The sequence below is a fragment of the Macaca mulatta genome, chromosome 17, assembly GCF_049350105.2.
Source record: "Macaca mulatta isolate MMU2019108-1 chromosome 17, T2T-MMU8v2.0, whole genome shotgun sequence".
Lineage (NCBI taxonomy): Eukaryota > Metazoa > Chordata > Mammalia > Primates > Cercopithecidae > Macaca > Macaca mulatta.
Window position 1 is genome coordinate 45,670,105 of NC_133422.1, and position 24,660 is coordinate 45,694,764.

Sequence of the window (24,660 nt, forward strand, 5' to 3'; positions counted from 1 at the left end):
AAGACAGTTCTTGTGGAATTGGCAAAGGGATATTTGGGAGCCCATAGACGCCTATGGTGAAAAAGGAAATATCCTCAGATGAAATCTGGAAAGAAGCTTTCTGAGAAACTGCTTAGTGTTCTGTTAATTCATCTCACAGAGTTACATCTGCATTTCGTGGATCTCTTTGCTAGCCTTATTTCTGTGGAGTCTGAGAACAGATATTTCGGATCCCTTTGAAGACTATAGGGCTAAAGGAAATATCCTCCGATAACAAAGAGAAGGAAGCTTTCTGAGAAACTTCTCTGTGTTCTGTGAAATCATCTCACAGAGTTACAGCTTTCCCCTCAAGAAGCCTTTCGCTAAGACAGTTCTTGTGGAATTGGCAAAGTTATATTTAGAAGCCCATAGTGGGCTATGGTGAAAAAGGAAATATCCTCAGATGAAATCTGGAAAGAAGCTTTCTGAGAAACTGCTCTGTGATGTGTGACTTCCACTCACAGAGTTACATCTGTATTTCGTGGATCTCTTTGCTAGCCTTATTACTGTGGAATCTGAGAACTGATATTTCGGATCCCTTTGAAGACTATAGGGCCAAAGGAAATATCCTCCGATAACAAAGAGAAGGAAGCTTTCTGAGAAACTTCGTTGTGTTCTGTGAAATCATCTCACAGAGTTTCAGCTTTCCACTCTGAAAACTTTTGCTAAGACAGTTCTTGTGGAATTGGCAAAGGGATATTTGGGAGCCCATAGAGGGCTATGGTGAAAAAGGAAATATCCTCAGATGAAATCTGGAAAGAAGCTTTCTGAGAAACTGCTTAGTGTTCTCTTAATTCATCTCACAGAGTCACATCTGTATTTCGTGTATCTCTTTGCTAGCCTTATTTCTGTGGAATCTGAGAACAGATATTTCGGATCCCTTTGAAGACTATAGGGCCAAAGGAAATATCCTCCGATAACAAAGAGAAATAAGCTTTCTGAGAAACTTCTTTGTGTTCTGTGAAATCATCTCACAGAGTTACAGCTTTCCCTTCAAGAAGCCTTTCGCTAAGACAGTTCTTGTGGAATCGGCAAAGGGATATTTGGAAGCCCGTAGAGGCCTATGGTGAAAAAGGAAATATCCTCGGATGGAATCTGGAAAGAAGTTTTCTGAGAAACTGGTTAGTGTTCTGTTAATTCATCTCACCGAGTTACATCTGTATTTCGTGGATCTCTTTGCTAGCCTTATTTCTGTGGAATCTGAGAACAGATATTTCGGATCCCTTTGAAGACTATACGGCCAAAGGAAATATCCTCAGATAACAAAGAGAAAGAAGCTTTCTGAGAAACTTCTTTGTGTTCTGTGAAATCATCTCAGAGAGTTACAGCTTTCCACTCAAGAAGACTTTCGCTAAGACAGTTCTTGTGGAATTGGCAAACGGATATTTGGGAGCCCATAGAGGCCTATGGTGAAAAAGGAAATATCCTCAGATGAAATCTGGAAAGAAGCTTTCTGAGAAACTGCTTAGTGTTCTGTTAATTCATCACAGAGAGTTACAACTGTATTTCGTTTGTCTCTTTGCTAGCCTTATTTCTGTGGAATCTGAGAACAGATATTTCAGATCCCTTTGAAGACTATAGGGCCAAAGGAAATATCCTCCGATAACAAAGTGAAAGAAGCTTTCTGAGAAACTTCTTTGTGTTCTGTGAAATCATCTCACAGAGTTACAGCTTTCCCCTCAAGAAGCCTTTCGCTAAGACAGTTCTTGTGGAATTGGCAAAGGGATATTTACAAGCCCATAGAGGGCTATGGTGAAAAAGGAAATATCCTCAGATGAAATCTGGAAAGAAGCTTTCTGAGAAACTGCTTAGTGTTCTGTTAATTCATCTCACAGAGTTACATCTGTATTTCGTGGATCTCTTTGCTAGCCTTATTTCTGTGGAATCTGAGAACAGATATTTCGGATCCCTTTGAAGACTATAGGGCCAAAGGAAATATCCTCCGATAACAAAGAGAAAGAAGCTTTCTGAGAAACTTCTCTGTGTTCTGTGAAATCATCTCACAGAGTTACAGCTTTCCCCTCCAGAAGCCTTTCGCTAAGACAGTTCTTGTGGAATTGGCAAAGTGATATTTGGAAGCCCATAGAGGGCTATGGTGAAAAAGGAAATATCCTCAGATGAAATCTGGAAAGAAGCTTTCTGAGAAACTCCTTAGTGTTCTGTTAATTCACTTCACAGAGTTACATCTGTATTTCGTGGATCTCTTTGCTAGCCTTATTTCTGTGGAATCTGAGAACAGATATTCCGGATCCCTTTGAAGACTATAGGGTCAAAGGAAATATCCTCCGATAACAAAGAGAAAGAAGCTTTCTGAGAAACTTCTTTGTGTTCTGTGAAATCATCTCACAGAGTTACAGCTTTCCCTTCAAGAAGCCTTTCGCTAAGACAGTTCTTGTGGAATTTGCAAAGTGATATTTGGAAGCCCATAGAGGGCTATGGTGAAAAAGGAAATATCCTCAGATGAAATCTGGAAAGAAGCTTTCTGAGAAACTGCTCTGTGATGTGCGACTTCCACTCACAGAGTTACATCTGTATTTCGTGGATCTCTTTGCTAGCCTTATTTCTGTGGAATCTGAGAACAGATATTTCGGATCCCTTTGAAGACTATAGGGAAAAAAGAAATATCCTCCGATAACAAAGAGAAAGAAGCTTTCTGAGAAACATCTTTGTGTTCTGTGAAATCATCTCACAGAGGTACAGCTTTCCCTTCAAGAAGCCTTTCGCTAAGACAGTTCCTGTGGAATCGGCAAAGTGATATTTGGAAGCCCATAGAGGGCTATGGTGAAAAAGCAAATATCCTCAGATGAAATCTGGAAAGAAGCTTTCTGAGAAACTTCTTAGTGTTCTGTTAATTCATCTCACAGAGTTACATCTGTATTTCGTGAATCTCTTTGCTAGCCTTATTTCTGTGGAATCTGAGAACAGATATTTCGGATCCCTTTGAAGACTATAGGGCCAAAGGAAATATCCTCTGATAACAAAGAGAAAGAAGCTTTCTGAGAAACTTCTTTGTATTCTGTGAAAACATCTCACAGAGTTACAGCTTTCCCCTCAAGAAGCCTTTCGCTGAGACAGTTCTTGTGGAATTGGCAAAGGGATATTTGGGAGCCCATAGAGGCCTATGGTGAAAAAGGAAATATCCTCAGATGGAATCTGGAAAGAACCTTTCTGAGAAACTGCTTAGTGTTCTGTTAATTCATCTCACAGAGTTACATCTGTATTTCGTGGATCTCTTTGGTAGCCTTATTTCTGTGGAATCTGAGAATAGATATATCTGATCCCTATGATGACTCTAGGGCCAAAGGAAATATCCTCCGATAACAAAAAGAAAGAAGCTTTCTGAGAAACTTCTTTGTGTTCTGTCAAATCATCCCACAGAGTTACAGCTTTCTCCTCAAGAAGCCTTTCGCTAAGACAGTTCTTGTGGAATTGCAAAGTGATATTTGGAAGCCCATAGAGGGCTATGGTGAAAAAGGAAATATCCTCAGATGAAATCTGGAAAGAAGCTTTCTGAGAAACTGCTCTGTGATGTGTGACTTCCACTCACAGAGTTACATCTGTATTTCGTGGATCTCTTTGCTAGCCTTATTTCTGTGGAATCTCAGAACAGATATTTCGGATCCCTTTGAAGACTATAGGGCCAAAGGAAATACCCTCAGATAAGAAAGAGAAAGAAGCTTTCTGAGAAACTTCTTTGTGTTCTGTGAAATCATCTCACAGAGTTACAGCTTTCCACTCAAGAAGACTTTCGCTAAGACAGTTCTTGTGGAATTGGCAAAGGGATATTTGGGAGCCCATAGACGCCTATGGTGAAAAAGGAAATATCCTCAGATGAAATCTGGAAAGAAGCTTTCTGAGAAACTGCTTAGTGTTCTGTTAATTCATCTCACAGAGTTACATCTGCATTTCGTGGATCTCTTTGCTAGCCTTATTTCTGTGGAGTCTGAGAACAGATATTTCGGATCCCTTTGAAGACTATAGGGCTAAAGGAAATATCCTCCGATAACAAAGAGAAGGAAGCTTTCTGAGAAACTTCTCTGTGTTCTGTGAAATCATCTCACAGAGTTACAGCTTTCCCCTCAAGAAGCCTTTCGCTAAGACAGTTCTTGTGGAATTGGCAAAGTTATATTTAGAAGCCCATAGTGGGCTATGGTGAAAAAGGAAATATCCTCAGATGAAATCTGGAAAGAAGCTTTCTGAGAAACTGCTCTGTGATGTGTGACTTCCACTCACAGAGTTACATCTGTATTTCGTGGATCTCTTTGCTAGCCTTATTACTGTGGAATCTGAGAACTGATATTTCGGATCCCTTTGAAGACTATAGGGCCAAAGGAAATATCCTCCGATAACAAAGAGAAGGAAGCTTTCTGAGAAACTTCGTTGTGTTCTGTGAAATCATCTCACAGAGTTTCAGCTTTCCACTCTGAAAACTTTTGCTAAGACAGTTCTTGTGGAATTGGCAAAGGGATATTTGGGAGCCCATAGAGGGCTATGGTGAAAAAGGAAATATCCTCAGATGAAATCTGGAAAGAAGCTTTCTGAGAAACTGCTTAGTGTTCTCTTAATTCATCTCACAGAGTCACATCTGTATTTCGTGGATCTCTTTGCTAGCCTTATTTCTGTGGAATCTAAGAACAGATATTTCGGATCCCTTTGAAGACTATAGGGCCAAAGGAAATATCCTCCGATAACAAAGAGAAAGAAGCTTTCTGAGAAACTTCTTTGTGTTCTGTGAAATCATCTCACAGAGGTACAGCCTTCCCTTCAAGAAGCCTTTCGCTAAGACAGTTCCTGTGGAATCGGCAAAGTGATATTTGGAAGCCCATAGAGGGCTATGGTGAAAAAGGAAATATCCTCAGATGAAATCTGGAAAGAAGCTTTCAGAGAAACTTCTTAGTGTTCTGTTAATTCATCTCACAGAGTTACATCTGTATTTCGTGAATCTCTTTGCTAGCCTTATTTCTGTGGAATCTGAGAACAGATATTTCGGATCTCTTTGAAGACTATAGGGTCAAAGGAAATATCCTCCGATAACAAAGAGAAAGAAGCTTTCTGAGAAACTTCTTTGTGTTCTGTGAAATTATCTCACAGAGTTACAGCTTTCCCCTCAAGAAGCCTTTCGCTAAGACAGTTCTTGTGGAATCGGCAAAGGGATATTTCGAAGCCCATAGAGGCCTATGGTGAAAAAGGAAATATCCTCAGATGGAATCTGGAAAGAAGCTTTCAGAGAAACTGGTTAGTGTGCTGTTAATTCATCTCACAGAGTCACATCTGTATTTCGTGGATCTCTTTGCTAGCCTTATTTCTGTGGATTCTGAGAACAGATATTTCGGATCCCTTTGAAGACTATAGGGCCAAAGGAAATATCCTCCGATAACAAAGAGAAAGAAGCTTTCTGAGAAACTTCTTTGTATTCTGTGAAATCATCTCACAGAGTTACAGCTTTCCCCTCAAGAAGCCTTTCGCTGAGACAGTTCTCGTGGAATTCGCAAAGGGATATTTGGGAGCCCATAGAGGCCTATGGTGAAAAAGGAAATATCCTCAGATGGAATCTGGAAATAACCTTTCTGAGAAACTGCTTAGTGTTCTGGTAATTCATCTCACAGAGTTACATCTGTATTTCGTGGATCTCTTTGCTAGCCTTATTTCTGTGGAATCTGAGAACAGATATATCGGATCCCTATGATGACTCTAGGGCCAAAGGAAATATCCCCCGATAACAAAAAGAAAGAAGCTTTCTGAGAAACTTCTTTGTGTTCTGTCAAATCATCCCACAGAGTTACAGCTTTCTCCTCAAGAAGCCTTTCGCTAAGACAGTTCTTGTGGAATTGCAAAGTGATATTTGGAAGCCCATAGAGGGCTATGGTGAAAAAGGAAATATCCTCAGATGAAATCTGGAAAGAAGCTTTCTGAGAAACTGCTCTGTGATGTGTGACTTCCACTCACAGAGTTACATCTGTATTTCGTGGATCTCTTTGCTAGCCTTATTTCTGTGGAATCTCAGAACAGATATTTCGGATCCCTTTGAAGACTATAGGGCCAAAGGAAATATCCTCAGATAAGAAAGAGAAAGAAGCTTTCTGAGAAACTTCTTTGTGTTCTGTGAAATCATCTCACAGAGTTACAGCTTTCCACTCAAGAAGACTTTCGCTAAGACAGTTCTTGTGGAATTGGCAAAGGGATATTTGGGAGCCCATAGAGGCCTAAGGTGAAAAAGGAAATATCCTCAGATGAAATCTGGAAAGAAGCTTTCTGAGAAACTGCTTAGTGTTCTGTTAATTCATCTCACAGAGTTACATCTGTATTTCGTGGATCTCTTTGCTAGCCTTATTTCTGTGGAATCTGAGAACAGATATTTCGGATCCCTTTGAAGATTATACGGCCAAAGGAAATATCCTCAGATAACAAAGAGAAAGAAGCTTTCTGAGACACTTCTTTGTGTTCTGTGAAATCATCTCACAGAGTTACAGCTTTCCCTTCAAGAAGCCTTTCGCTAAGACAGTTCTTGTGGAATTGGCAAAGTGATATTTGTAAGGCCATAGAGGGCTATGGTGAAAAAGGAAATATCCTCAGATGAAATCTGGAAAGAATCTTTCTGAGAAACTGCTTAGTGTTCTGTTAATTCATCTCACAGAGTTACATCTGTGTTTCGTGGATCTCTTTGCTAGCCTTATTTCTGTGGAATCTGAGAACAGATATTTCGGATCTCTTTGAAGACTATAGGGCCAAAGGAAATATCCTCCGATAACAAAGAGAAAGAAGCTTTCTGAGAAACTTCTTTGTGTTCTGTCAAATCATCTCACAGAGTTACAGCTTTCCCCTCAAGAAGCCTTTCGCTAAGACAGTTCTTGTGGAATCGGCAAAGAGATATTTGGAAGCCCATAGAGGCCTATGGTGAAAAAGGAAATATCCTCAGATGGAATCTGGAAAGAAGCTTTCTGAGAAACTGCTTAGTGTTCTGTTAATTCATCTCACAGAGTTACATCTGTATTTCGTGGATCTCTTTGCTAGCCTTATTTCTGTGGAATCTGAGAACAGATATTTCGGATCCCTTTGAAGACTATAGGGCCAAAGGAAATATCCTCCGATAACAAAGAGAAAGAAGCTTTCTGAGAAACTTCTTTGTGTTCTGTCAAATCATCTCACAGAGTTACAGCTTTCCCCTCAAGAAGCCTTTCGCTAAGACAGTTCTTGTGGAATCGGCAAAGAGATATTTGGAAGCCCATAGAGGCCTATGGTGAAAAAGGAAATATCCTCAGATGGAATCTGGAAAGAAGCTTTCTGAGAAACTGCTTAGTGTTCTGTTAATTCATCTCACAGAGTTACATCTGTATTTCGTGGATCTCTTTGCTAGCCTTATTTCTGTGGAATCTGAGAACAGATATTTCGGATCCCTTTGAAGACTATAGGGCCAAAGGAAATATCCTCCGATAACAAAGAGAAAGAAGCTTTCTGAGAAACTTCTTTGTGTTCTGTGAAATCATCTCACAGAGTTACAGCTTTCGCCTCAAGAAGCCTTTCGCTAAGACAGTTCTTGTGGAATTGGCAAAGTGATATTTGGAAGCCCATAGAGGGCTATGGTGAAAAAGGAAATATCCTCAGATGAAATCTGGAAAGAAGCTTTCTGAGAAACTGCTCTGTGATGTGTGACTTCCACTCACAGAGTTACATCTGTATTTCCTGGATCTCTTTGGTAGCCTTATTTCTGTGGAATCTGAGAACAGATATTTCGGATCCCTTTGAAGACTATAGGGCCAAAGGAAATATCCTCAGATAAGAAAGAGAAAGACGCTTTCTGAGAAACTTCTTTGTGTTCTGTGAAATCATCTCACAGAGTTACAGCTTTCCACTCAAGAAGACTTTCGCTAAGACAGTTCTTGTGGAATTGGCAAAGGGATATTTGGGAGCCCATAGAGGCCTATGGTGAAAAAGGAAATATCCTCAGATGAAATCTGGAAAGAAGCTTTCTGAGAAACTGCTTAGTGTTCTGTTAATTCATCTCACAGAGTTACATCTGTATTTCGTGGATCTCTTTGCTAGCCTTATTTCTGTGGAATCTGAGAACAGATATTTCGGATCCCTTTGAAGATTATACGGCCAAAGGAAATATCCTCAGATAACAAAGAGAAAGAAGCTTTCTGAGACACTTCTTTGTGTTCTGTGAAATCATCTCACAGAGTTACAGCTTTCCCTTCAAGAAGCCTTTCGCTAAGACAGTTCTTGTGGAATTGGCAAAGTGATATTTGTAAGGCCATAGAGGGCTATGGTGAAAAAGGAAATATCCTCAGATGAAATCTGGAAAGAATCTTTCTGAGAAACTGCTTAGTGTTCTGTTAATTCATCTCACAGAGTTACATCTGTGTTTCGTGGATCTCTTTGCTAGCCTTATTTCTGTGGAATCTGAGAACAGATATTTCGGATCTCTTTGAAGACTATAGGGCTAAAGGAAATATCCTCCGATAACAAAGAGAAAGAAGCTTTCTGAGAAACTTCTTTGTGTTCTGTGAAATCATCTCACAGAGTTACAGCTTTCCCCTCAAGAAGCCTTTCGCTAAGACAGTTCTTGTGGAATCGGCAAAGAGATATTTAGAAGCCCATAGAGGCCTATGGTGAAAAAGGAAATATCCTCAGATGGAATCTGGAAAGAAGCTTTCTGAGAAACTGCTTAGTGTTCTGTTAATTCATCTCACAGAGTTACATCTGTATTTCGTGGATCTCTTTGCTAGCCTTATTTCTGTGGAATCTGAGAACAGATATTTCGGATCCCTTTGAAGACTATAGGGCCAAAGGAAATATCCTCCGATAACAAAGAGAAAGAAGCTTTCTGAGAAACTTCTTTGTGTTCTGTGAAATCATCTCACAGAGTTACAGCTTTCGCCTCAAGAAGCCTTTCGCTAAGACAGTTCTTGTGGAATTGGCAAAGTGATATTTGGAAGCCCATAGAGGGCTATGGTGAAAAAGGAAATATCCTCAGATGAAATCTGGAAAGAAGCTTTCTGAGAAACTGCTCTGTGATGTGTGACTTCCACTCACAGAGTTACATCTGTATTTCCTGGATCTCTTTGGTAGCCTTATTTCTGTGGAATCTGAGAACAGATATTTCGGATCCCTTTGAAGACTATATGGCCAAAGGAAATATCCTCCGATAACAAAGAGAAAGAAGCTTTCTGATAAACTTCTTTGTGTTCTGTGAAATCATCTCACAGAGTTACAGCTTTCCCCTCAAGAAGCCTTTCGCTAAAACAGTTCTTGTGGAATTGGCAAAGGGATATTTGGGAGCCCATAGAGGCCTATGGTGAAAAAGGAAATATCCTCAGATGGAATCTGGAAAGAAGCTTTCTGAGAAACCGCTTAGTGTTCTGTTAATTCATCTCACAGAGTTACATCTGTATTTCGTGGATCTCTTTGCTAGCCTTATTTCTGTGGAATCTGAGAACAGATATTTCGGATCCCTTTGAAGACTAAAGAGCCAAAGTAAACATCCTCCGATAACAAAGAGAAAGAAGCTTTCTGAGAAACTTCTTTGTGTTCTGTGAAATCATCTCACAGAGTTACAGCTTTCCCCTCAAGAAGCCTTTCGCTAAGACAGTTCTTCTGGAATAGGCAAAGTGATATTTGGAAGCCCATAGAGGGCTATGGTGAAAAAGGAAATATCCTCAGATGAAATCTGGAAAGAATCTTTCTGAGAAACTGTTTAGTGTTCTGTTAATTCATCTCACAGAGTTACATCTGTGTTTCGTGGATCTCTTTGCTAGCCTTATTTCTGTGGAATCTGAGAACAGATATTTCGGATTCCGTTGAAGACTATAGGGCCAAAGGAAATATCCTCCGATAACAAAGAGAAAGAAGCTTTCTGAGAAACTTCTTTGTCTTCTGTGAAATCATCTCACAGAGGTACATCTTTCCCTTCAAGAAGCCTTTCGCTAGGACAGTTCCTGTGGAATCGGCAAAGTGATATTTGGAAGCCCATAGAGGGCTATGGTGAAAAAGGAAATATCCTCAGATGAAATCTGGAAAGAAGCTTTCTGAGAAACTTCTTAGTGTTCTGTTAATTCATCTCACAGAGTTACATGTGTATTTCGTGAATCTCTTTGCTAGCCTTATTTCTGTGGAATCTGAGAACAGATATTTCGGATCTCTTTGAAGACTATAGGGTCAAAGGAAATATCCTCCAATAACAAAGAGAAAGAAGCTTTCTGAGAAACTTCTTTGTGTTCTGTGAAATCATCCCACAGAGTTACAGCTTTCTCCTCAAGAAGCCTTTCGCTAAGACAGTTCTTGTGGAATTGCAAAGTGATATTTGGAAGCCCATAGAGGGCTATGGTGAAAAAGGAAATATCCTCAGATTGAATCTGGAAAGAAGCTTTCTGAGAAACTGCTCTGTGATGTGTGACTTCCACTCACAGAGTTACATCTGTATTTCGTGGATCTCTTTGCTAGCCTTATTTCTGTGGAATCTGAGAACAGATATTTCGGATCCCTTTGAAGACTATAGGGCCAAAGGAAATATCCTCAGATAAGAAAGAGAAAGAAGCTTTCTGAGAAACTTCTTTGTGTTCTGTGAAATCATCTCACAGAGTTACAGCTTTCCACTCAAGAAGACTTTCGCTAAGACACTTCTTGAGGAATTGGCAAAGGGATATTTGGGAGCCCATAGAGGCCTATGGTGAAAAAGGAAATATCCTCAGATGAAATCTGGAAAGAAGCTTTCTGAGAAACAGCTTAGTGTTCTGTTAATTCATCTCACAGAGTTACATCTGTATTTCGTGGATCTCTTTGCTAGCATTATTTCTGTGGAATCTGAGAACAGATATTTCGGATCCCTTTGAAGACTGTAGGGACAAAGGAAATATCCTCCGATAACAAAGAGAAAGAAGCTTTCTGAGAATCTCCTTTGTTTTCTGTGAAATCATCTCACAGAGTTACAGCTTTCCCCTCAAGAAGCCTTTCGCTAAGACAGTTCTTGTGGAATTGGCAAAGGGATATTTGGAAGCCCATAGAGGGCTATCGTGAAAAAGGAAATGTCCTCAGATGGAATCTGGAAAGAAGCTTTCTCAGAAACTGGTTAGTGTTCTGTTAATTCATCTCACAGTGTTACATCTGTATTTCGTGGATCTCTTGGCTAGGCTTATTTCTGTGGAATCTGAGAACAGATATTTCGGATCCCATTGAAGACTCTAGGACCAAAGGGAATATCCTCCGATAACAAAGAGAAAGAAGCTTTCTGAGAAACTTCTTTGTGTTCTGTGAAATCATCTCACAGAGTTACAGCTTTCCCCTCAAGAAGCCTTTCGCTAAGACAGTTCTTGTGGAATTGGCAAAGGGATATTTGGAAGCCCATAGAGGCCTATGGTGAAAAAGGGAATATCCTCAGATGGAATCTGGAAAGAAGCTTTCTGAGAAACTGGTTAGTGTTCTGTTAATTCATCTCACAGAGTTACATCCGTATTTCGTGGATCTCTTTGCTAGCCTTATTTCAGTGGAATCTGAGAACAGATATTTCGGATCCCTTTGAAGACTATAGGGCCGAAGGAAATATCCTCCGATAACAAAGAGAAAGAAGCTTTCTGAGAAACTTCTTTGTGTTCTGTGAAATCATCTCACAGAGTTACAGCTTTCCCCTCAAGAAGCCTTTCGCTAAGACAGTTCTTGTGGAATTGGCAAAGTGATATTTGGAAGCCCATAGAGGGCTATGGTGAAGAAGGAAATATCCTCAGATGAAATCTGGAAAGAAGCTTTCTGAGAAACTGCTCTGTGATGTGTGACTTCCACTCACAGAGTTACATCTGTATTTCGGGGATCTCTTTGCTAGCCTTATTTCTGTGGAATCTGAGAACAGATATTTCGGATCCCTTTGAAGACTATACAGCCAAAGGAAATATCCTCCGATAACAAAGAGAAAGAAGCTTTCTGAGAAACTTCTTTGTGTTCTGTGAAATCATCTCACAGAGTTACAGCTTTCCACTCAAGAAGACTTTCGCTAAGACAGTTCTTGTGGAATTGGCAAAGCGATATTTGGGAGCCATAGAGGCCTATGGTGAAAAAGGAAATATCCTCAGATGAAATCTGGAAAGAAGCTTTCTGAGAAACTGCTTAGTGTTCTGTTAATTCATCTCACAGAGTCACATCTGTATTTCGTGGATCTCTTTGCTAGCCTTATTTCTGTGGAATCTGAGAACAGATATTTCGGATTCCGTTGAAGACTATAGGGCCAAAGGAAATATCCTCCGATAACAAAGAGAAAGAAGCTTTCTGAGAAACTTCTTTGTCTTCTGTGAAATCATCTCACAGAGGTACATCTTTCCCTTCAAGAAGCCTTTCGCTAGGACAGTTCCTGTGGAATCGGCAAAGTGATATTTGGAAGCCCATAGAGGGCTATGGTGAAAAAGGAAATATCCTCAGATGAAATCTGGAAAGAAGCTTTCTGAGAAACTTCTTAGTGTTCTGTTAATTCATCTCACAGAGTTACATGTGTATTTCGTGAATCTCTTTGCTGGCCTTATTTCTGTGGAATCTGAGAACAGATATTTCGGATCTCTTTGAAGACTATAGGGTCAAAGGAAATATCCTCCAATAACAAAGAGAAAGAAGCTTTCTGAGAAACTTCTTAGTGTTCTGTGAAATCATCTCACGGATTTACAGATTTACCCTCAAGAAGCCTTTCGCTAAGACAGTTCTTGTGGAATTGGCAAAGGGATATTTGGGAGCCCATAGAGGCCTATGGAGAAAAAGGAAATATCCTCAGATGAAATCTGGAAAGAAGCTTTCTGAGAAACTGCTCTGTGATGTGTGACTTCCACTCACAGAGTTACATCTGTATTTCGTGGATCTCTTTGCTAGCCTTATTTCTGTGGTATCTGAGAACAGATATTTCAGATCCCTTTGAAGACTATAGGGCCAAAGGAAATATCCTCCAATAACAAAGAGAAAGAAGCTTTCTGAGAAACTTCTTTGTTTTCTGTGAAATCATCTCACAGAGTTACAGCTTTCCCCTCAAGAAACCTTTCGCTAAGATAGTTCTTGTGGAATTGTCAAAGGGATATTTGGGAGCCCATAGAGGCCTATGGTGAAAAAGGAAATATCCTCAGATGAAATCTGGAAAGAAGCTTTCTGAGAAACTGCTCTGTGATGTGTGACTTCCACTCACAGAGTTACATCTGTATTTCGTGGATCTCTTTGCTAGCCTTATTTCTGTGGAATCTGGGAACAGATATTTCGGATTCCTTTGAAGACTATAGGGCCAAAGGAAATATCCTCCGATAACAAAGAGATAGAAGCTTTCTGAGAAACTTCTTTGTGTTCTGTGAAATCATCTCACAGAGTTACAGCTTTCCCCTCAAGAAGCCTTTCGCTAAGACAGTTCTTGTGGAATTGGCAAAGTGATATTTGGAAGCCCATAGAGTTCTATGGTGAAAAAGGAAATATCCTCAGATGAAATCTGGAAAGAAGCTTTCTGAGAAACTGCTCTGTGATGTGTGACTTCCACTCACAGAGTTACATCTGTATTTCGGGGATCTCTTTGCTAGCCTTATTTCTGTGGAATCTGAGAACAGATATTTCGGATCCCTTTGAAGACTATAGGGCCAAAGGAAATATCCTCCGATAACAAAGAGAAGGAAGCTTTCTGAGAAACTTCTTTGTGTTCTGTGAAATCATCTCACAGAGTTACAGCTTTCCCCTCAATAAGCCTTTCGCTAAGACAGTTCTTGTGGAATTGGCAAAGGGATATTTGGAAGCCCATAGAGGGCTATGGTGAAAAAGGAAATATCCTCAGATGAAATCTGGAAAGAAGCTTTCTGAGAAACTGGTTAGTGTTCTGTTAATTCATCTCACAGAGTCACATCTGTATTTCGTGGATGTCTTTGCTAGCCTTATTTCTGTGGAATCAAGAACAGATATTTCGGATGCCTTTGAAGACTATAGGGCCAAAGGAAATATCCTCCGATAACAAAGAGAAAGAAGCTTTCTGAGAAACTTCTTTGTGTTCTGTGAAATCATCTCACAGAGGTACAGCTTTCCCTTCAAGAAGCCTTTCGCTAAGACAGTTCCTGTGGAATCGGCAAAGTGATATTGGGAAGCCCATAGAGGGCTATGGTGAAAAAGGAAATATCCTCAGATGAAATTTGGAAAGAAGCTTTCTGAGAAACTGCTTAGTTTTCTGTTAATTCATCTCACAGAGTTACATCTGTATTTCGTGAATCTCTTTGCTAGCCTTCTTTCTGTGGAATCTGAGAACAGATATTTCGGATCTCTTTGAAGACTATTTGGTCAAAGGAAATATCCTCCGATAACAAAGAGAAAGAAGCTTTCTGAGAAACTTCTTTGTGTTCTGTGAAATTATCTCACAGAGATACAGCTTTCCCCTCAAGAAGCCTTTCGCTAAGACAGTTCTTGTGGAATCGGCAAAGGGATATTTGGAAGCCCATAGAGGCCTATGGTGAAAAAGGAAATATCCTCAGATGGAATCTGGAAAGAAGCTTTCTGAGAAACCGGTTAGTGTGCTGTTAATTCATCTCACAGAGTCACATCTGTATATCGTGGATCTCTTTGCTAGCCTTATTTCTGTGGAATCTGAGAACAGATATATCTGATTCCTATGATGACTCTAGGGCCAAAGGAAATATCCTCCGATAACAAAAAGAAAGAAGCTTTCTGAGAAACTTCTTTGTGTTCTGTGAAATCATCCCACAGAGTTACAGCTTTCCCCTCAAGAAGCCTTTCGCTAAGACAGTTCTTGTGGAATTGCAAAGTGATATTTGGAAGCCCATAGAGGGCTCTGGTGAAAAAGGAAATATCCTCAGATGAAATCTGGAAAGAAGCTTTCTGAGAAACTGCTCTGTGATGTGTGACTTCCACTCACAGAGTTACATCTGTATTTCGTGGATCTCTTTGCAAGCCTTATTTCTGTAGAATCTCAGAACAGATATTTTGGATCCCTTTGAAGACTATAGGGCCAAAGGAAATATCCTCCGATAACAAAGAGAAAGAAGCTTTCTGAGAATCTCCTTTGTGTTCTGTGAAATCATCTCAGAGTTACAGCTTTCCCCTCAAGAAGCCTTTCGCTAAGACTGTTCTTGTGGAATCGGCAAAGGGATATTTGGAAGCCCATAGAGGCCTATGGTGAAAAAGGAAATATCCTCAGATGGAATCTGGAAAGAAGCTTTCTGAGAAACTGCTTAGTGTTCTGTTAATTCATCTCACAGAGTTACATCTGTATTTCGTGGATCTCTTTGCTAGCCTTATTTCTGTGGAATCTGAGAAAAGATATTTCGGATCCCTTTGAAGACTATAGGGCCAAAGGAAATATCCTCCGATAACAAAGAGAAAGAAGCTTTCTGAGAAACATCTTTGTGTTCTGTGAAATCATCTCACAGAGTTACAGCTTTCCCCTCAAGAAGCCTTTCGCTAAGACAGTTCTTGTGGAATTGGCCAAGTGATATTTAGAAGCCCATAGAGGGCTATGGTGAAAAAGGAAATATCCTCAGATGAAATCTGGAAAGAAGCTTTCTGAGAAACCGCTCTGTGATGTGTGACTTCCACTCACAGAATTACATCTGTATTTCCTGGATCTCTTTGCTAGCCTTATTTCTGTGGAATCTGAGAACAGATATTTCGGATCCCTTTGAAGACTATAGGGTCAAAGGAAATATCCTCAGATAACAAAGAGAAAGAAGCTTTCTGAGAAACTTCTTTGTGTTCTGTGAAATCATCTCACAGAGTTACAGCTTTCCCCTCAAGAAGCCTTTCGCTAAGACAGTTCTTGTGGAATCGGCAAAGGGATATTTGGAAGCCCATAGAGGCCTATGGTGAAATAAATATCCTCAGATGGAATCTGGAAAGAAGCTTTCTGAGAAACTGCTTAGTGTTCTGTTAATTCATCTCACAGAGTTACATCTGTATTTCGTGGATCTCTTGGCTAGCCTTATTTCTGTGGAATCTGAGAACAGATATTTCGGATCCCTTTGAAGACTATAGGGCCAAAGGAAATATCCTCCGATAACAAAGAGAAAGAAGCTTTCTGACAAACTTCTTTGTGTTCTGTGAAATCATCTCCCAGAGTTACAGCTTTCCCCTCAAGAAACCTTTCGCTAAGACAGTTCTTGTGGAATTGGCAAAGGGATATTTGGAAGCCCATAGAGGGCTATGGTGAAAAAGGAAATATCCTCAGATGAAATCTGGAAAGAAACTTTCTGAGAAACTGCTATGTGATGTGTGACTTCCACTCACAGAGTTACATCTGTATTTCCTGGATCTCTTTGGTAGCCTTATTTCTGTGGAATCTGAGAACAGATATTTCGGATCCTTTTGAAGACTATAGGGCCAAAGGAAATATCCTCCGATAACAAAGAGAAAGAAGCTTTCTGATAAACTTCTTTGTGTTCTGTGAAATCATCTCACAGAGTTACAGCTTTCCCCTCAAGAAGCCTTTCGCTAAAACAGTTCTTGTGGAATTGGCAAAGGGATATTTGGGAGCCCATAGAGGCATATGGTGAAAAAGGAAATATCCTCAGATGGAATCTGGAAAGAAGCTTTCTGAGAAACTGCTTAGTGTTCTGTTAATTCATCTCACAGAGTTACATCTGTATTTCGTGGATCTCTTTGCTAGACTTATTTCTGTGGAATCTGAGAACAGATATTTCGGATCCCTTTGAAGACTAAAGGGCCAAAGGAAAGATCCTCCGATAACAAAGAGAAAGAAGCTTTCTGAGAAACTTCTTTGTGTTCTGTGAAATCATCTCACAGAGTTACAGCTTTCCCCTCAAGAAACCTTTCGCTAAGACAGTTCTTCTGGAATAGGCAAAGTGATATTTGGAAGCCTATAGAGGGCTATGGTGAAAAAGGAAATATCCTCAGATGAAATCTGGAAAGAAGCTTTCTGAGAAACTGCTTAGTGTTCTGTTAATTCATCTCACAAAGTTACATCTGTATTTCGTGGATCTCTTTGCTAGCCTTATCTGTGGAATCTGAGAACAGATATTTCGGATCCCTTTGAAGACTATAGGGCCAAAGGAAATATCCTCCGATAACAAAGAGAAAGAAGCTTTCTGAGAAACTTCTTTGTGTTCTGTGAAATCATCTCACAGAGTTACAGCTTTCCCCTCAAGAAGCCTTTCGCTAAGACAGTTCTTGTGGAATCGGCAAAGGGATATTTGGAAGCGCATAGAGGCCTATGGTGAAAAAGGAAATATCCTCAGATGAAATCTGGAAAGAAGCTTTCTGAGAAATTGCTCTGTGATGTTTGATTTCCACTCACAGAGTTACATCTGTATTTCGTGGATCTCTTTGCTAGCCTTATTTCTGTGGAATCTGAGAACAGATATTTCGGATCCCTTTGAAGACTATAGGGCCAAAGGAAATATCCTCCGATAACAAAGAGAAAGAAGCTTTCTGATAAACTTCTTTGTGTTCTGTATAATCATGTCACAGAGTTACAGCTTTCAACTCAAGAAGCCTTTCGGTAAGACAGTTCTTGTGGAATTGGCAAGGGAATATTTGGGAGCCCATAGAGGGCTATGGTGAAAAAGGAAATATCCTCAGATGAAATCTGGAAAGAAGCTTTCTGAGAAACTGCTTAGTGTTCTGTTAATTCATCTCACAGAGTTACATCTGTATTTCGTGGATCTCTTTGCTACCTTATTTCTGTGGAATATAAGAACAGATATTTCGGATCCCTTTGAAGACTATAGGGCCAAAGGAAATATCCTCCGATAACAAAGAGAAAGAAGCTTTCTGAGACACTTCTTTGTGTTCTGTGAAATCATCTCACAGAGTTACAGCTTTCCCTTCAAGAAGCCTTTCGCTAAGACAGTTCTTGTGGAATTGGCAAAGTGGTATTTGGAAGGCCATAGAGGGCTATGGTGAAAAAGGAAATATCCTCAGATGAAATCTGGAAAGAGTCTTTCTGAGAAACTGCTTAGTGTTCTGTTAATTCATCTCACAGAGTTACATCTGTATTTCGTGGATCTCTTTGCTAGCCTTATTTCTGTGGAATCTGAGAACAGATATTTCGGATCTCTTTGAAGTCTATAGGGTCAAAGGAAATATCCTCCGATAACAAAGAGAAAGAAGCTTTCTGAGAAACTTCTTTGTGTTCTGTCAAATCATCTCACAGAGTTGCAGCTTTCCCTTCAAGAAGCCTTTCGCTAAGACAGTTCTTGTGGAATCGGCAAAGAGATATTTGGAAACCCATAGAGGCCTATGGTGAAAAAGGAAATATCCTCAGATGGAATCTGGAAAGAAGCTTTCTGAGAAACTGCTTAGTGTTCTGTTAATTCATCTCACAGAGTTACATCTGTATTTCGTGGATCTCTTTGCTAGCCTTATTTCTGTGGAATCTGAGAAAAGATATTTCGGATCCCTTTGAAGACTATAGGGCCAAAGGAAATATCCTCCGATAACAAAGAGAAAGAAGCTTTCTGAGAAACATCTTTGAGTTCTGTTAAATCATCTCACAGAGTTACAGCTTTCCCCTCAAGAAGCCATTCGCTAAGACAGTTCTTGTGGAATTGGCCAAGTGATATTTAGAAGCCCATATAGGGCTACGGTGAAAAAGGAAATATCCTCAGATGAAATCTGGAAAGAAGCTTTCTGAGAAACCGCTCTGTGATGTGTGACTTCCACTCACAGAATTACATCGGTATTTCCTGGATCTCTTTGCTAGCCTTATTTCTGTGGAATCTGAGAACAGATATTTCGGATCCCTTTGAAGACTATAGGGTCAAAGGAAATATCCTCAGATAACAAAGAGAAAGAAGCTTTCTGAGAAACTTCTTTGTGTTCTGTGAAATCATCTCACAGAGTTACAGCTTTCCACTCAAGAAGACTTTCGCTAAGACAGTTATTGTGGAATTGGCAAAGGGATATTTGGGAGCCCATAGAGGCCTATGGTGAAAAAGGAAATATCCTCATATGAAATCTGGAAAGAAGCTTTCTGAGAAACAGCTTAGTGTTCTGTTAATTCATCTCACAGAGTTACATCTGTATTTCGTGGATCTCTTTGCTAGCCTTATTTCTGTGGAATCTGAGAACAGATATTTCGGATCCCTTTGAAGACTATAGGGCCAAAGGAAATATCCTCCGATAACAAAGAGAAAGAAGCTTTCTGAGAAACTTCTTTGTGTTCTGTGAAATCATCTCACAGAGTTACAGCTTTCCCCTCAAGAAGCCTTTCGCTAAGACAGTTCTGGTGGAATTGGCAAAGGGATATTTGGAAGCCCATAGAGGCCTATGGTGAAAAAGGTAATATCCTCAGATGAAATCTGGAAAGTAGCTTTCTGAGAAACTGCTCTGTTATGTGTGACTTCCACTCACAGAGTTACATCTGTATTTCGTGGATCTCTTTGCTAGCCTTATTTCTGTGGAATCTGAGAACAGATATTTCGGATCCCTTTGAAGACTGTAGGGACAAAGGAAATATCCTCCGATAACAAAGAGAAAGAAGCTTTCTGAGAAACTTCTTTGTGTTCTGTGAAACCATCTCACAGAGTTACAGCTTTCCCCTCAAGAAGCCTTTCGCTAAGACAGTTCTTGTGGAATTGGCCAAGTGATATTTAGAAGCCCATAGAGGGCTATGGTGAAAAAGGAAATATCCTCAGATGAAATCTGGAAAGAAGCTTTCTGAGAAACCGCTCTGTGATGTGTGACTTCCACTCACAGAATTACATCTGTATTTCCTGGATCTCTTTGCTAGCCTTATTTCTGTGGAATCTGAGAACAGATATTTCGGATCCCTTTGAAGACTATAGCGTCAAAGGAAATATCCTCAGATAACAAAGAGAAAGAAGCTTTCTGAGAAACTTCTTTGTGTTCTGTGAAATCATCTCACAGAGTTACAGCTTTCCCCTCAAGAAGACTTTCGCTAAGACAGTTCTTGTGGAATCGGCAAAGGGATATTTGGAAGCCCATAGAGGCCTATGGTGAAATAGGAAATATCCTCAGATGGAATCTGGAAAGAAGCTTTCTGAGAAACTGCTTAGTGTTCTGTTAATTCATCTCACAGAGTTACATCTGTATTTCGGGGATCTCTTGACTAGCCTTATTTCTGTGGAATCTGAGAACAGATATTTCGGATCCCTTTGAAGACTATAGGGCCAAAGGAAATATCCTCCGATAACAAAGAGAAAGAAGCTTTCTGACAAACATCTTTGTGTTCTGTGAAATCATCTCCCAGAGTTACAGCTTTCCCCTCAAGAAACCTTTCGCTAAGACAGTTCTTGTGGAATTGGCAAAGGGATATTTGGAAGCCCATAGAGGGCTATGGTGAAAAAGGAAATATCCTCAGATGAAATCTGGAAAGAAGCTTTCTGAGAAACTGCTATGTGATGTGTGACTTCCACTCACAGAGTTACATCTGTATTTCCTGGATCTCTTTGGTAGCCTTATTTCTGTGGAAATTGAGAACAGATATTTCGGATCCTTTTGAAGACTATACGGCCAAAGGAAATATCCTCCGATAACAAAGAGAAAGAAGCTTTCTGAGAAACTTCTTTGTGTTCTGTGAAATCATCTAACAGAGTTACAGCTTTCCCCTCAAGAAGCCTTTCGCTAAAACAGTTCTTGTGGAATTGGCAAAGGGATATTTGGGAGCCCATAGAGGCCTTTGGTGAAAAAGGAAATATCCTCAGATGGAATCTGGAAAGAAGCTTTCTGAGAAACTGCTTAGTGTTCTGTTAATTCATCTCACAGAGTTACATCTGTATTTAGTGGATCTCTTTGCTAGCCTTATTTCTGTGGAATCTGAGAACAGATATTTCGGATCCCTTTGAAGACTAAAGGGCCAAAGGAAAGATCCTCCGATAACAAAGAGAAAGAAGCTTTCTGAGAAACTTCTTTGTGTTCTGTGAAATCATCTCACAGAGTTACAGCTTTCCCCTCAAGAAGCCTTTCGCTAAGACAGTTCTTCTGGAATAGGCAAAGTGATATTTGGAAGCCTATGGAGGGCTATGGTGAAAAAGGAAATATCCTCAGATGAAATCTGGAAAGAAGCTTTCTGAGAAACTGCTTAGTGTTATGTTAATTCATCTCACAAAGTTACATCTGTATTTTGTGGATCTCTTTGCTAGCCTTATTTCTGTGGAATCTGAGAACAGATATTTCGGATCCCTTTGAAGACTATAGGGCCAAAGGAAATATCCTCCGATAACAAAGAGAAAGAAGCTTTCTGAGAAACTTCTTTGTGTTCTGTGAAATCATCTCACAGAGTTTCAGCTTTCCACTAAAGAAGCCTTTCGCTAAGACAGTTCTTGTGGAATTGGCAAAGGGATATTTGGAGCCCATAGAGGGCTATGGTGAAAAAGGAAATATCCTCAGATGAAATCTGGAAAGAAGCTTTCTGAGAAACTGCTTAGTGTTCTGTTAATTCATCTCACAGAGTCACATCTGTATTTCGTGGATGTCTTTGCTAGCCTTATTTCTGTGGAATCTAAGAACAGATATTTCGGATGCCTTTGAAGACTATAGGGCCAAAGGAAATATCCTCCGATAACAAAGAGAAAGAAGCTTTCTGAGAAACTTCTTTGTGTTCTGTGAAATCATCCCACAGAGGTACAGCTTTCCCTTCAAGAAGCCTTTCGCTAAGATAGTTCCTGTGGAATCGGCAAAGTGATATTTGGAAGCCCATAGAGGGCTATGGTGAAAAAGGAAATATCCTCAGATGGAATCTGGAAAGAAGCTTTCTGAGAAACTGGTTAGTGTGCTGTTAATTCATCTCACAGAGTCACATCTGTATATCGTGGATCTCTTTGCTAGCCTTATTTCTGTGGAATCTGAGAACAGATATATCTGATCCCTATGATGACTCTAGGGCCAAAGGAAATATCGTCCGATAACAAAACGAAAGAAGCTTTCTGAGAAACTTCTTTGTGTTCTGTGAAATCATCCCACAGAGTTACAGCTTTCCCCTCAAGAAGCCTTTCGCTAAGACAGTTCTTGTGGAATTGGCAAAGGGATATTTGGGAGCCCATACAGGACTATGGTGAAAAAGGAAATATCCTCAGATGAAATCTGGAAAGAAGCTTTCTGAGAAACTGCTTAGTGTTCTGTTAATTCATCTCACAGAGTTACATCTTTATTTCGTGGATCTCTTTGCAAGCCTTATTTCTGTAGAATCTCAGAACAGATATTTTGGATCTCTTTGAAGACTATAGGGCCAAAGGAAATATCCTCCGATAACAAAGAGAAAGAAGCTTTCTGAGAATCTCCTTTGTGTTCTGTGAAATCATCTCAGAGTTACAGCTTTCCCCTCAAGAAGCCTTTCGCTAAGCCTGTTCTTGTGGAATCGGCAAAGGGATATTTGGAAGCCCATAGAGGCCTATGGTGAAAAAGGAAATATCCTCAGATGGAATCTGGAAAGAAGCTTTATGAGAAAGTGGTTAGTGTTCTGTTAATTCATCTCACAGAGTTACATCTGTATTTCGTGGATCTCTTTGCTAGCCTTATTTCTGTGGAATCTGAGAACAGATATTTCGGATCCCTTTGAAGACTATAGGGACAAAGGAAATATCCTCCGATAACAAAGAGAAAGAAGCTTTCTGAGAAACTTCTTTGTGTTCTGTGAAATCATCTCACAGAGTTACAGCTTTCCCCTCAAGAAGCCTTTCGCTAAGTCAGTTCTTGTGGAATCGGCAAAGGGATATTTGGAAGCCCATAGAGGCCTATGGTGAAAAAGGAAATATCCTCAGATGAAATCTGGAAAGAAGCTTTCTGAGAAACTGCTTAGTGTTCTGTTAATTCATCTCACAGAGTTACATCTGTATTTCGTGGATCGCTTTGCTAGCCTTATTTCTGTGGAATCTAAGAACAGATATTTCGGATCCCTTTGAAGACTATAGGGCCAAAGGAAATATCCTCCGATAACAAAGAGAAAGAAGCTTTCTGAGAAACTTCTTTGTGTTCTGTGAAATCATCTCACAGAGTTACAGCTTTCCCCCCAATAAGCCTTTCGCTAAGACAGTTCTTGTGGAATCGGCAAAGGGATATTTGGAAGCCCTTAGAGGCCCATGGTGAAAAAGGGAATATCCTCAGATGGAATCTGGAAAGAAGCTTTCTGAGAAACTGGTTAGTGTTCTGTTAATTCAACTCACAGAGTTACATCTGTATTTCGTGGATCTCTTTGCTAGGCTTATTTCTGTGGAATCTAAAAACAGATATTTCGGATCCCTTTGAAGACTATAGGGCCAAAGGAAATATCCTCCGATAACAAAGAGAAAGAAGCTTTCTGAGAAACTTCTTTGTGTTCTGTGAAATCATCTCACAGAGTTACAGATTTCCCCTCAAGAAGCCTTTCGCTAAGACAGTTCTTGTGGAATTGGCAAAGGGATATTTGGGAGCCCATAGAGGTCTATGGTGAAAAAGGAAATATCCTCAGATGAAATCTGGAAAGAATCTTTCTGAGAAACTGCTCTGTGATGTATCCCTTCCACTCACAGAGTTACATCTGTATTTCGTGGATCTCTTTGCTAGCCTTATTTCTGTGGAATCTGTGAACAGATATTTCGGATCCCTTTGAAGACTATAGGGCCAAAGGAAATATCCTCCGATAACAAAGAGAAAGAAGCTTTCTGAGAAACTTCTTTGTGTTCTGTGAAATCATCTCACAGAGTTACAGCTTTCCCCTCAAGAAGCCTTTCGCTAACACAGTTCTTGTGGAATTGGCAAAGGGATATTTGGGAGCCCATAGAGGCCTATGGTGAAAAAGGAAATATCCTCAGATGAAATCTGGAAAGAAGCTTTCTGAGAAACTGCTCTGTGATGTGTGACTTCCACTCACAGAGTTACATCTGTATTTCCTGGATCTCTTTGCTAGCCTTATTTCTGTGGAATCTGAGAACAGTTATTTCGGATCCCTTTGAAGAGTATAAGGCCAAAGGAAATATCCTCCGAGAACAAAGAGAAAGAAGCTTTCTGAGAAACTTCTTAGTGTTCTGTGAAATCATCTCACGGATTTACAGATTTCCCCTCAAGAAGCCTTTCGCTAAGACAGTTCTTGTGGAATTGGCAAAGGGATATTTGGGAGCCCATAGAGGCCTATGGTGAAAAAGGAAATATCCTAAGATGAAATCTGGAAAGAAGCTTTCTGAGAAACTGCTCTGTGATGGGTCACTTCCACTCACAGAGTTACATCTGTATTTCGTGGATCTCTTTGCTAGCCTTATTTCTGTGGTATCTGAGAACAGATATTTCGGATCCCTTTGAAGTCTATAGGGCCAAAGGAAATATCCTCCAATAACAAAGAAAAGAAGCTTTCTGAGAAACTTCTTTGTTTTCTGTGAAATCATCTCACAGAGTTACAGCTTTCGCCTCAAGAAACATTTCGCTAAGATAGTTCTTGTGGAATTGTCAAAGGGATATTTGGGAGCCCATAGAGGCCTATGGTGAAAAAGGAAATATCCTCAGATGGAATCTGGAAAGAAGCTTTCTGAGAAACTGCTCTGTGATGTTTGATTTCCACTCACAGAGTTACATCTGTATTTCGTGGATCTCTTTGCTAGCCTTATTTCTGTGGAATCTGAGAACAGATATTTCGGATCCCTTTGAAGACTATAGGGCCAAAGGAAATATCCTCCGATAACAAAGAGAAAGAAGCTTTCTGATAAACTTCTTTGTGTTCTGTATAATCATGTCACAGAGTTACAGCTTTCAACT